Raw genomic sequence first — 12,457 nt, 5'->3', positions numbered from 1 at the left:
AAACTATTTGTGAAACTAGGAAACCATTTTAAATCCCCACCTGTGAATAGTTTCCTTCCTCCCAATATATTAACAAATTGTAACAGACCTGAACTGTATTTTATCTTCACTGTAGTAAAGTTTAGTTTAGTCTAAAGAGAACCTCATTACTGTATGCACTGAAAAGAAATGTAGTATTGAAAAAGGAGAGAACATTGCACAAGTGGTTTCCTGCGAATTTCTTAAATTGATAAAATATTAGTTAGCAGAAAGCATTAGTAGTTACTAGATCACTTTTAAATCTGGGCTCAAAATGTATAAGTATCTGATCCTGGTACAATGCTCAAATGAAAGGAAAATGACTTTAAGATTTAGCATTTCTAGTCTTTGTAGCCCTTCTTTCAACAGATTCATAAGATTTGAAATCTGAGGAAGAGGATGGGTCAGGCACTGTACGTAGTTGGTAGCAATAAATGACCACAAAGGACATAGCAGGGTGTGTTTGGCTTTTGTTGACTTTTCCAGACCCTTTGACTGTACCATGGTTTTCAGCAAAAAGAAAACTAGGAACACTAGTACTCTTTTTTTTTTTAATCTGATTTATTCATGCTTTAATGAGAGATTTTATAGTATTTTTAGTGGGTTAATGTGAGGAACACACATAAGTATTTGTGGAATCCTAGAGGTCTGAGATGGAAAAGGCCTGCCAGGGCATCCAGTCTATCTCTCTGCCAACAGAAGATTGTTACTTACATTCTCAAGTGTTTTTTGTCCAGTCTAGTTCTAAAAGTTTTCATTGTGGGGGAGGGAGGATTTTCAGTAGGACCTAAGGATGCTAACAGGGAGTTGGATGTGAACTCCATAAAAATTCCATTATGAAAATTCCATCTGGGATTTTTCTATTAGTTTCCCTGGGATAATATTGCACAACCTGTAAACTCACTCTCAAGAAGTTTTTTTCTGAATCATCATCATACATTTTTCCCATTCTTAATTTCATTCCATTACAACTATTCATTCTATTCCATTCATTCCATTACAACTATTACCTTTTTGTGCTACTGTTAACAAAGTGCCTCAGACCCAGCCCCGCCCCTTGGTTCCCATGTTCAACACATGCATTCCTGGAGCAAAGCCCTGAGGGGGTGGGAAACACACCTCTCCTTTAGCCTGCTTGAGCTTTGATACATTCCTTGTCACCAGCACCAAACTCTAGGAGCCCTGGAGATATTGCAATACTTACGCATAGGGCTCTACCAAATTCACAGCCATGAAAAATGCATCATGGAGCATGAACTCTGATCTCCCACTGTGAAATCTGGTCTTTTGTGTGCTTTTATCCTATACTATACAGATTTCACAGGGGATACCAGCATTTCTCAAATTGGGGGTCCTGACCCAAAAGGGATTGGGGGGGGATGGTGTCACAAGGTTCTTTAAGGGGTGTCATGGTATTGCTACCTTTACTTCTGTGCTGACTTCAGAGCTGGGCAGCTGGAGAGTGGCGGCTGCTGGCCAGGTGCTCAGCTCTGAAGGCAGCACCTCACCAGCAGCAGCGCAGAAGTAAGGATAGGAATACCATACCATGCCACCCTTACTTCTGCGCTGCTGCCTTCAGAGCTGGGTGGCTAGACAGTGGTGGCTGCTGACTGAGGGCCCCGTTCTGCAGGCAGAAGCACAAAAGTAAGGATACCATACCATGCCGTCCTTACTTCTGCGCTGCTGCTGGTGGCGGCTCTGCCTTCAGAGCTGGGCTCCTGGCCAGAAGCTGCTGCTGCTCTCCGGCTGCCCAGCTCTGAAGGCAGCGCTGCTGTGAGCAGCAGTGCAACAGTAAGGGTAGCAGGACCTCAACCCTCCCCACACAATAACTTTGCAACCCCCCCCCCAACTCCTTTTTGGGTCAGGACCCCTACAATTACAACACCGAGGCGTTTCAGATTTAAAAAGCTGAAATAATGAAATTTATGATTTTTAAAATCTTATGACCGTGACATTGACCAAAATGGACTGAATTTGGTAGGGCCCTACTTATGCATGTTCATTCAAGATCTCTTTTTTTATGTTGTGTATTCCAGACTTTTTTCAGTCTTCCTGGAAATAAATTATAAAATGATTTTCCAAGTAAAAATGTGTAAATTTTTATACCCCCCCTCTTTCTCATGCCACGTTTAAAATGGTAATAGCCACTTACCAGTGCGTGATGGTTATATTTATAGCACCTGACCTGAACATTTATTTCATAGTTTGGGTTGTAATAATCTGATTCTTAGACTGCTATTGATGTCAGTTTAATGGGAAAATTCAGATCGAACCTGTATTAGATTTCCACTATTAAGTTAATACAAACTTTGTACAGATGCCTTACGTAGACAGTGCTATGAACAAAAAAATACATTAATGAAAATCAGACCTGCAGAGACAGACCTTTTTTTTTTTTTTTTTTTTTAAAGGTTGTCCCATGTTTTGGCTAGCGAAGTAAAAGCGAGGTCCTGACCGCTTATGTAGTTATTTTACAATCTCCTGGCTTTTCAGAGAGGGCTATGGTTCCCCTTCAAATTTTAGTTTGAGTGACTATTCCTGCCTACTTCAAATTTATCCCGCAGTTTCAGTTGTATGCAGTATTTCAGAGATCCTCTCCTGAAGTGTTTAATGGCATGGCTGTGCACTGTTAAATAGGTTAGATGGAAACTCTTATTATGGAATGCCTAGAAGCACCAGCCAAGATCAAGGCCACGTTGTGCTAGGCACTGTACAAACATATAGTGATAGTCCCTATCGTGACATGCATACAATGCAAGTATACAAGATGGACAAAGAGTGATAGAAAGAAGGTGTTATGCTCACTTTACAGGTAGGTAGCTGAGGCACATAATTATTAAGCAACTTGCCCAAGGTCAAAGCACAGGAAGTCTGTGGCAGGCTGAATACTGATATTTAGTGCCTAACCACAAGATGGTTCTTTTGCTCACTAGATAGCTGTTGTATTCTAATTTTCTATCCTGTGCTTGCAGTTCTATACCTCGGTATCTGGCTGCACTTCGATGCTTGGCAAAGTGATATATGTGTAGGGCATGAGCCTTCAGTCTTTAATAGTGACACTCATGGAGTTTTTGTTCTAAGTTTTTGTCTCAGTGGCAGAGTTAAAAGTTTGCATAATCAATTAGTAAACGTAAAGCCCTTTGGAAGCCAATTACATTTATACAGCTCTGTTCTGCAAGACTTTTATAGTCTTTTTGATTTGTTATTGGTACAGTAACACTTGCTGGTGTGGTTTTTTGGACTCCTTATTTTTTGCTGCTGGTGAAATGTAGCAAGAAGTAATTCCGGGGTGCAGTGTAAATATTGTGCCAGCTGCAATGTTGTGCATTGGGGAAAAACTAGTCTTCGCATTACTTACGCGGTCTCTGCCAGAGAGATAAATCTTGTTCAGCGTTAGATCCTCATAAAAGGCCTGGAGGATTTGGCTAAGGCTTAAGGAATTGAAACCACACCAAAAAATATTCAAGTCATGGTTTATTAGCTGCACAGCATACCATCACTGCTTTAACAAAATTAGCTATACCATCTCATTAAGTAATAAATCTTTGGTAGAGAGGGTCTAGTTAAAATTAAATGACTTCATATTGACAGGTTCATGCCACTGCAGGAATGGCAGGATTCTGCCTTCTTCCTAGTTAAATGCCCCAGGGAAGGTGGTACTCAATCTGGGTACATATTTTTGAAAAGTACCTAGCTAATGCTTCATGTAATTCAGCCATTCTGTTTGACACTTGAGGATGAAGAGGCCTTGATAGGACACACACAACAGGAAGAGGATACAGTTTTCTCTCTTTGTTTAAAGAAAAGTTTATATTTCATGAGATTTTTCCATTAGGAATGTTTGTTCAGCCCGCATATACAAGCTTGTGTCTCTCACTGAGGGTATATAGAGTTGCGCAGGTGAACCACCCTCAGTTCCTTCTCTACCACTTGGACCTGAGCTGGAACTCTAGCATGTCCACCTTGTGAATGTCTTAGCGTCTTGCAACAGTTTTTTTTTAAGTTGTTTTAGTGTTTCTTGTTGGTATTGAAATTAGATAGTAGTGAGGTTTGGTTTGTTATTCCTCCCCTCTTCCCCCACGCACCTGGGGGGATCTTATTTGACCTGGATGAGCATTGCCAGGTTTTGCCAGTGTCTGAGATAAGGCCTCCGTGGGTCTTAGTGCATACCTTTTCTAAACAGTGTGCCTTGGTCCACGCTGTTAGATCTGATGGGGCACTTGGTTCTGCTGTACCGTCTTCAGTCTTGGACTCAATTCAGAACTTCCCTCCTTCTAAGGAGAGAGAGGGGGATACTGCTCGGGAGTCACCTGAAGTGGAATGCTCAAAGGGACATTACTCGAAGAAGAGGAGGTTACTTACTTGGTGCACTAACTGTGGTTCTTTGAGATCTATGCCCCTAGCGGTGCTCCACTACAGGTGGAGCGCTCTTTTCCTTCTGCTTCGGACCATTCTTCGTTGGACGTTCGGGTGAAGAAGGAATTGAGTGATTTGCCCATATATCTCTACATATCTTCAGTGTGTGGCACAAGGTTGTGTACAGTACATGCATGGTCCAAAAGCATGTTGCTAATGGAAAATCTCTAATCAAGAGCTCAAGAGATGCACATGCACCTGAAGTGGAGCGCCAGTAGAGGTACATATCTTGAAGAACCACAGTTCCTGCACAAGGTGAGTAACCTCTTCTTTTGCCTGTTTAAAGCATGTGGTAGTGGGGCTGCAGCATTGTGAAATGTGTAAGGTAAAATGCATTTCTTTCACTGAATTTCTGGGAAGCGACTTTCAGCTCCGTCAATTCATGAGGAGGAGTAAGATGATGGCAGAATGTTTTTTGTGATGACGTGTGAATCAAACTGCCCTCTAGAGCCGAACTCTCCAGGGTGTTGAGCATTCTGATCTTGAGTCAAGAAAGTATTTGAGAACACGCTTAATTTCAGGCACGCGAGCAGTCCCGTTGGAGTCCCTGGGCCCACAGTGCTCACCTTCCAAGATCAAATCCCCAGCTAGGGCCAAACGGGAGGTATCTTAAAATTCTAAGTGGGGGTGGCAAGCAATCTTCCCCACTTCAGATGTTAAGACCTCTATAACATTGGTTCCCAGAACTCTCATTCTGCACATGTAAATGTTTAACAGAAAACTAAAATCTATTTTTATGTAAAAGTTTTTTTTCTACTCATGTAACTTTTTAAACCTTTCTGCCTTCTCCCAATAACCTAAACTTTGGTCTTAACCTACATATCAATTAATCTAATTTTTTGTTTGTTTCATGTACTAAGGGGTTTAAAAAACAATGTGCCAGGCAAAACAAACAAACAAACAATTTTTTTTTTAAGGCATAGCCATTGCACTACTGTAGGTCTGAGGACTAAAATAATTCTGCTGCCTTGAAAGGCAGGCATAGCTGGTATTAGCCAGATCAGTGAATAAAATGCCTTGTTGTCAGATATGTCGTTGTCTTTTGAGAATAGTGTTGGTCTGAGCATGTTTGTACAATGTGCCATGAAAGAGAAGATGAGGTAGAATGAAGAGTGCTTTTTGCCTTTTGAAAAGCCGGTATTTTATGAGGTGTGTTTTGGATGAGTGTAGACTTGGAGAAACACAGCTATTTTGCTTGTCTGCCCGTTAAGATGACAAGTGTTCAGTGGAAATGTTTGACAGCTTCAAGTAACTGACAATTATTCCACATGTACAGTGTTTATCTCAGCAGTATGCTATGCAACTGCTTAGAAGTGACACTGGTATTCAGTGTGAATCGGTCTGTACCTCTGATTAGCTATCATGGTAGCCTGCAGCATTTAAAAACTGTCATGTTTTTAAAATCCTAACAGAGGCTCTCTATTCTGAGTCACATTAGGTAGCTTTGTGCATTTCATTGCCCTTTTTGATTTTCCCAGGAGAATGTGTGTAAAAATACACCAGAGAAGCTGGACAAGGGTTTTTTTCTATTAAAAATTCAAGCCAGTTCTCTTGGCTATAGCTGCTTCCATTTATTTTATGTTTTTGGGTAGTTTTAATTTTTTTTTTTTTTGTTTGGTGGGACGGTGGTGGGACTTTTCTAGTGATTGCAAAATGTAAAAGGACTAACAGCACTGTTTAAATCTGTGGACCAATACCATGTACAATTCTCTGCATAGCTCTGCCAGTGCACAAGAGTCCTGACTGGACAACCCTCCTCCTGATTCCAAATATGGGCTCCCACACAACTTGGTTGACTTGTACGTCAACGCTAACCTGAAATTGTTTTGAGCCTTTACTAGGAACATACTTACTAACTGTGCTGTGATTAGTTCTTTATGCTCATATGGCTAAATAGCCTTATTTTAATGTGTGATCTGTTAGTCTTCATCTCAAGAGGTTAATCCGTGTGTCACGTAAGCACTTCACTACAAGTAGAAGCTGGCTACAAGCTTAGTGAGAAGCCAGTGGCTGCTCATCATGAAAATAATTACTAGTTAAAATATTGTAAAGGATCATGAAGTTAGTTTGTGGGAGGCGGGAGGGAATGCTAACCGTTGCAACAAATACAGTTTAAAATAATCTTTAAATTTAATGTTTAAAAATCAAAATGACTGTTCACCTTTAAGGCTGTTTGTACTGTTTTCACTTCACTTAGTCAAACTAGACTGATGTGTTTTCTGGTCAGTTTCACTTCCTATTTCTCATGCCTTAGCACAGTGCTTGGATTGTAAATCCTATCGTGCAATACTTTAATATGCAAAAGCTATCTGTTTTCTCTTTAAAAAAAGTCTCTTAAGTTTTTTAACGTATCCACTTTTTTTACACAAAGCTACAGTACATTTGACAGTGTTTCCTTAATCTATAACGGAGGTTATAATACTAAGTAATGCAACAATATTTGCCATCGTAGCACCTTAATCTTTCTCTCTCTTACTTGCACAAAAAAGGGAAAAAATAATGTTGCTGGAATCCCACACTAGTTTACAAGAGTTTTATTAAATGTAGCCTTTGACTTCTAGATGGTGGAGTGCTTTTGCTAGCAAATGATTTTGTGTGTATGTGTTCTTCCCAGAAACAAGCTTATGAAAAGAGATTTGCAAGAAATCTGTGACCCTTGGAATACTGGGAATCATATTTTGTTAGGTATAGACTTGTAGGTAAGACACAAAGCCACTAAGTCTTTTATTATGCCTAAATTGACTCTGTGGATTCAGCTTTTACACTTAACATAATAAGGCCTTTTTTTAGGGGTCTGAATTGGTTCAACCTCAGTCAAGAAGCTTTGAGAGATGCTACAGCTACGTAAGTTGAGAATTCATTTCTCTCCTATCTAGCAGCTGAGGTTTATTTTTCTGTTTTAACTGGCTGGATCTTCTGTTCATGAGCATCCGCATACTGGGATACTATGGTCAATGTCCAGTAGTGAATGCAAACCTATACTGCAGTGTCATGCCACAGTCTGTTGTATGGATGAATATAGGATAGGGCAGCTAGTAGACAATGGCACATTTAGGCAGCCCATAGGGGCTCAGGGATATGTGACCTAGTGTTCCTTTTCCCATTGCAAAAATAAAACTTGGTTCATAGCCAAATGTGAGCTGGACTGTGTCATGGTCCACTGTGCTCTGGGGCACTTCAAACTGGTCATGGTGCTCTCCTGGAGTGAATGCTTCAACCCCCATTGTGTGCGACAATGGACAGACAGAAACAGATGGCTCCAAGTTTAATTTATAAGATAGATTAGGCATGATTTAAAAACTGTGGATGTTTAACCTCTACAGTTAACTTTTACTGTAGCATTTCCCATTCTACGTAAAGGGAATGCTCTGGGGAAGTAAGAAAATATATATTTAATGGTGCATAGTCACTGTAGTGTGATGTGAACAGGGGTTGGAATTTGTGTTTATAGTGAATCTAGCTGGTTTATTAAAAAGCTGTGTTCGTTCATTGCAGTAATCTGAATCGAGGAAACTATAATTGTAAAGAGTATAGAAAAGTGTTGATATCCTGAGAGAGAACTGTCTTGTGTTTTAGAAGGGAGGATTGAGATTTTGGCCTGCAAGGTTCTGTTCCCAGCCCTGACATGGATTTGTTATGGTACGTTGAGTAGTTTGTTACTCCTGGAGGAATTCTGTGCCAAAAAATTCAAATTCTGCATATTTTATTTGTGAAAATAACGCAATGTAATCACACCAGTTTCAATTATTTTCGTAATTTATTTCAAAATACCTGTCAGCAAGTATGTCTGTAACAATACAGACAACAAAATAGATCCAGGAAATATTTTTTGACAAATAGATTCCTTACTAGACATAATAATACAGAACTTAATAATAAGTTGTATAATGAGTAATTTAAACTACAATATAGAAACTTATTTCCTGCACCCCTCAGAAGCAGTGCAAAGGCTTAGGAGAGTCGGGTAACGGAGGAGCTTAGGGAGAGGGAAGTAAATGCTGAGGAGTATGGGAGTGAAGTTGGAGGGGTGTGGGTGGGTGGGAGACATATGAAACGGTTGCTTTTTTGTGGGGAAGGGATTTTTAGGGAGTTGGGGAGCCTTCCTCCATGCAGACCCTGGCTGACCCCAGCCTCTCCCCTTCTCTTAGCCACCTTCTTCCCCTGACCTATGTGGCCCTGCATCCTCACTCCTATTCAGCCCCTGGTTCAATACTGTCCCTCCACTAGCTCCTGTGCCCCCGTCCAGTCTGTCCCCCTACTAGCCCTTCTTAACCCTAGTCTGTGTGAACCCCCAGCAGCCCCATGTGCTCTGCTCTGTCTCCCTCCCCTCCTTCCCCCCCCCTCTGCAGACAGGGTGCTGTGAGAAAAGCAGCCTCTCCTTCTCCCTATCTGCAGCTGGATGCTCCAGCCTGTGAGCCGGCTGTCTTCTGTTCTGGCGCCACATCAGACCTTGGTGGGCAAAAGGTGTAACTGCAGTGCCTCTCCAGCAGAATCTGTTTTCTGCAGAGGATAAAATATCTGTGAGGACATGAATTTTGCATGTGCAGTGGCTCAGAAGTCCTCCAGGAGTAACTCATGTATGGCCTGGCTTTGCACCTCTGAAAATCAGGCCCTAAACTTATCTTGCCTGAGTTTCCCCATCAGTATAATGGGTATAATACCACCTACCTCAGCGATCTTCATGCTATTTAATGTGTGTAAAGCACTGAGATATTTAGATGAATTGGGCAGAATTTATTATGACAGTTAATCTCTGTGCATGTGGTAGCAGTTTAAATTTTAAGAGCCAGCAAAACTGAAGTTACAGTTGCTGACTCATAATTTTAGAAAAAGTTTATTCTTAATTTTCAGTGGGCTATTTTTTTCCATGCAGACGTTTTTGAGAAGAAAGCGGTGGCTACAAGGATTAACAGTGGCTATCCCTGTACTAGGTCTCCTTGTGGTTGTTGAAAATACTGCATACTTTATTAACTGCAATATACATAAAGCCTCCGTTTCATGGCTCACCCATCCAGCTTTCTCCATGTAAGTACAATTCAGCAAAATCTAATTTAGTTTATGTTTTAGTATCCAAGAGTGCTGAAAATAGAATAGACTGCATCCTCAAGAGAAGAATTTTAGCAATGCTGCCTTGGTGGCTACCTAACATTCTGATATCACTGGTTTTTTTCCAAAGATTTTGTAGTGAGCCATAGGCTATGGCTACATTAGTGCTTAAAAGCGCTGCCGCGGCAGCACTTTGAAGCGCTAAGTGTAGTCAAAGCCCCAGCGCTGGGAGAGAGCTCTCCCAGCGCTGTCCGTACTCCACCTCCCTGTGGGGAATAACGGACAGTGCTGGGAGCGCGGCTCCCAGCGCTGGGGCTTTGACCACACTGGCGCTTTGTAGCGCTGCAATTTGCAGCGCTGCAGAGGGTGTTTTTTCACACCCTGCTGCAGCGCTGCAAATTTGCAAGTGTAGCCATACCCATAGAAAGGAAAATCATCTCTGCTTTACTGTACTCCCTGAGAGTGGGAGGGAAAGGCATCTCTTTGGCAAAGAAACAGGTACAGTTTGGCTGGTAAGTGGAACTGATTTAATTAAATCCCCTTCACAACCTCATAATGGCCTCATTCAAGAGGGAGATGGGGCAGGAATATGACTCTTGACTTCCTGTCCCTCCGCTCACCAATGAGGGTAGAATGCCTCTGTAAACTGAATGTGTTTTGCTTGACAATATACAACAGGAGCACATTATTTTATATGCCTTGGGTCTAATTCTGATCCTAGTTACTACCTCACTCCCCATGTACATTTAAAATAATTGAATCCACTGCAGTTATTCTGGTTTTATATTAGTGTAACTGCCATGAAAGTTTAGGTATTTAGTGTTAAAGATGGACTGGAACTAAATCTCTCAAACTTTGTAAGTTTGCATTCAATCCCATACTTTATGGCTTGTGGTCCCATCTCTGTTAGGTTATGTTTTAGTTCAGTATAGTCTGCGTGCTCCCAGGGGTCTGCAGACCATAGGCTGAAAAACCACAGTTTTAATCTTTTCAGCTTTCTGCTTAATTGAGGTTGAACCAACAGGAGACTGATATTGGTGTAAGCTATTGTCTTTTATGAATGTTCTCATCAAAGCTGTTGAATGTTCTCACTCGGTCTGAAACTATTGCCATCATTATATATTTAATTTTGTGTTACCAAAGCATTGTGGTTTCATGAAGTTGACGTGTAAAGATAATATGACAGCTGGTTAGAACATTATTGATGAAATTAAATTTTGTTGAAGCTGAAATGATTTGCAGAGACCCATTGGTTTGGCAAAGTTTTTGTTGGGAAGTTTGGAGAGAGATCAGCTCTCGTGCTCTATAGTCTACTAGTTAGGATAATGACCTGTCATGTGGGAGATTTAGGTTCAAGTCTCCACTTTGCCTGATACAGAATGATTTGGGATGAAAAATTCTGCTCTAAATCAGGTAGAAAAGGGCATTGAATCTGGATCTTCCACTGTCCCTTGCCCAGCGCACACTATTTCCCTAATCAAAAAACTCCTATTTCAATGTGAATTAAGCCATTTTGCTCATGCCAATGCAGAATGAAAGCAAACGTTGAAACTTTGACTGTTGCCACATAATGGAATTGTTATCCTCAGGTCAGCGCTAGAGGACACACACAGGATCTGATTTTGCAACACTTAATTAGTAGTCCTTATTCATACAAATAGCTGTATTTGAAGGAACTAAACACAGAAGTAATGATTACTCATGTGAGTTAGTATTACAGGATCGTGTCCTTAGCAGGGTGTGTATATTCAAGCTGGAAAACAGATGATGTCTTATGCAGTATATCAGCTGATTTATAAAAATGAATTAACTGTGACCTTCCAGATTTTGTTTGTAAGGTGTGGGGTGTATGTGGTAGTGGGGATGCCGATTATTGACAAGTCATTTGTCACCTATGATAGAACAAAAGCCATAATGGAAGATTTTAGAATAATTTTCCATTATTGAACTGGTTGCATATGCCATTTAATCAGATGAGAGGCAGGGAATGGAGTTTAAATGTACTGCTGTGGGCCAGGGTGGGACAAATCATCTCTTTGCCAGCATGCCAAAAAGATAACTTGCCACTTAGTTTGCTGCTCCTTTGCCGTGAGAACATAGAGTGCTGTACTGCATATAGATTGTTCAGAGTTCAATGGAAAATTACACCATGTGACTTACTGTGGTCTAAACTGAACAACCCCATGGCCGTGCTATTGCTGTACTCATTTGTACGCTGCAGTTCATCCATTTACTTTATGTTCGCTCCATTGCATGTCGCTTTTTTTAATGCCTACGTAATTGTTATTTTACTTCTTGTCTTAATATCTTTGTGCAGGAATGGATAGGTCAACAGATTTACACATCATGAAGTCATTGTATGTACAGAAAACTGATGAGGCATCCTGAGCAAAATAGAACAGCCTATTCTCTCTCGTTTCAGAATTGGGCTAGGGTAGCAATTTACCTACCCACCTGTGGTTTAAAATAGTTATCTTCTAATCCACTTCGTTGGTTCAAAGAGGCAGAATCTGTTTCATGTTGAATGGGCATTTGATACAGCAGTATTGAGTACAGGAATAAAAAAGATCCTCCCAATATAAACATCTCCCTGCACTTTGTCAGCTCATTTTCTTAGAATTAAGTTGTTTCATTGTTCTCTGAACACAAAATACATTTATATCTCCTATTTTCCTTTTGTGCAATTTTATATACATTTTGCTGTGGAGAATGGCCTTGACTAAACAAATAATGAGACGGCTCCCCCCCTACCTTCCTTACTCTTAGTGAAATAATTGTGCAGGGAAGGCCTAAACTTGGCTTGACTTTAGGCCTAACTTTCACATTACTAATTCAGGATTCTTGCTTGATTTAGTCACAAGAAATAGTGGTAGTACGTTAATTTTCTTGCAGATCCTTTTAATGGACAGTTGAAAATTCTGCTACCTGAGCCAATGCTAAATTCAGGGGATTGTTGACTTTTAGTATTTGGACTGCT

The 12,457-nt window shown here is 40.7% G+C and overlaps 1 protein-coding gene and 1 long non-coding RNA gene across 5 annotated transcripts in view; both read left to right on the top strand.

Annotated features, from left to right (window-relative positions):
- PDE3A (phosphodiesterase 3A) overlaps positions 1-12,457 on the top strand; it is a 539,267-nt gene that overhangs the window by 230,063 nt on the left and 296,747 nt on the right. The gene's annotated exons all lie outside the window — the stretch shown is intronic.
- LOC120407998 lies at positions 7,999-12,065 on the top strand. The gene is made up of 3 exons (XR_005600362.1): positions 7,999-8,073; positions 9,308-9,459; positions 11,798-12,065. It is a non-coding gene; the product is annotated as an uncharacterized LOC120407998 (long non-coding RNA).

This window comes from Mauremys reevesii, linkage group 1 (genome assembly GCF_016161935.1).
Source record: "Mauremys reevesii isolate NIE-2019 linkage group 1, ASM1616193v1, whole genome shotgun sequence".
Lineage (NCBI taxonomy): Eukaryota > Metazoa > Chordata > Testudines > Geoemydidae > Mauremys > Mauremys reevesii.
The sequence above is the reverse complement of the archived record's forward strand: the minus strand, read 5'-3'. Positions and strand labels throughout refer to the sequence as shown.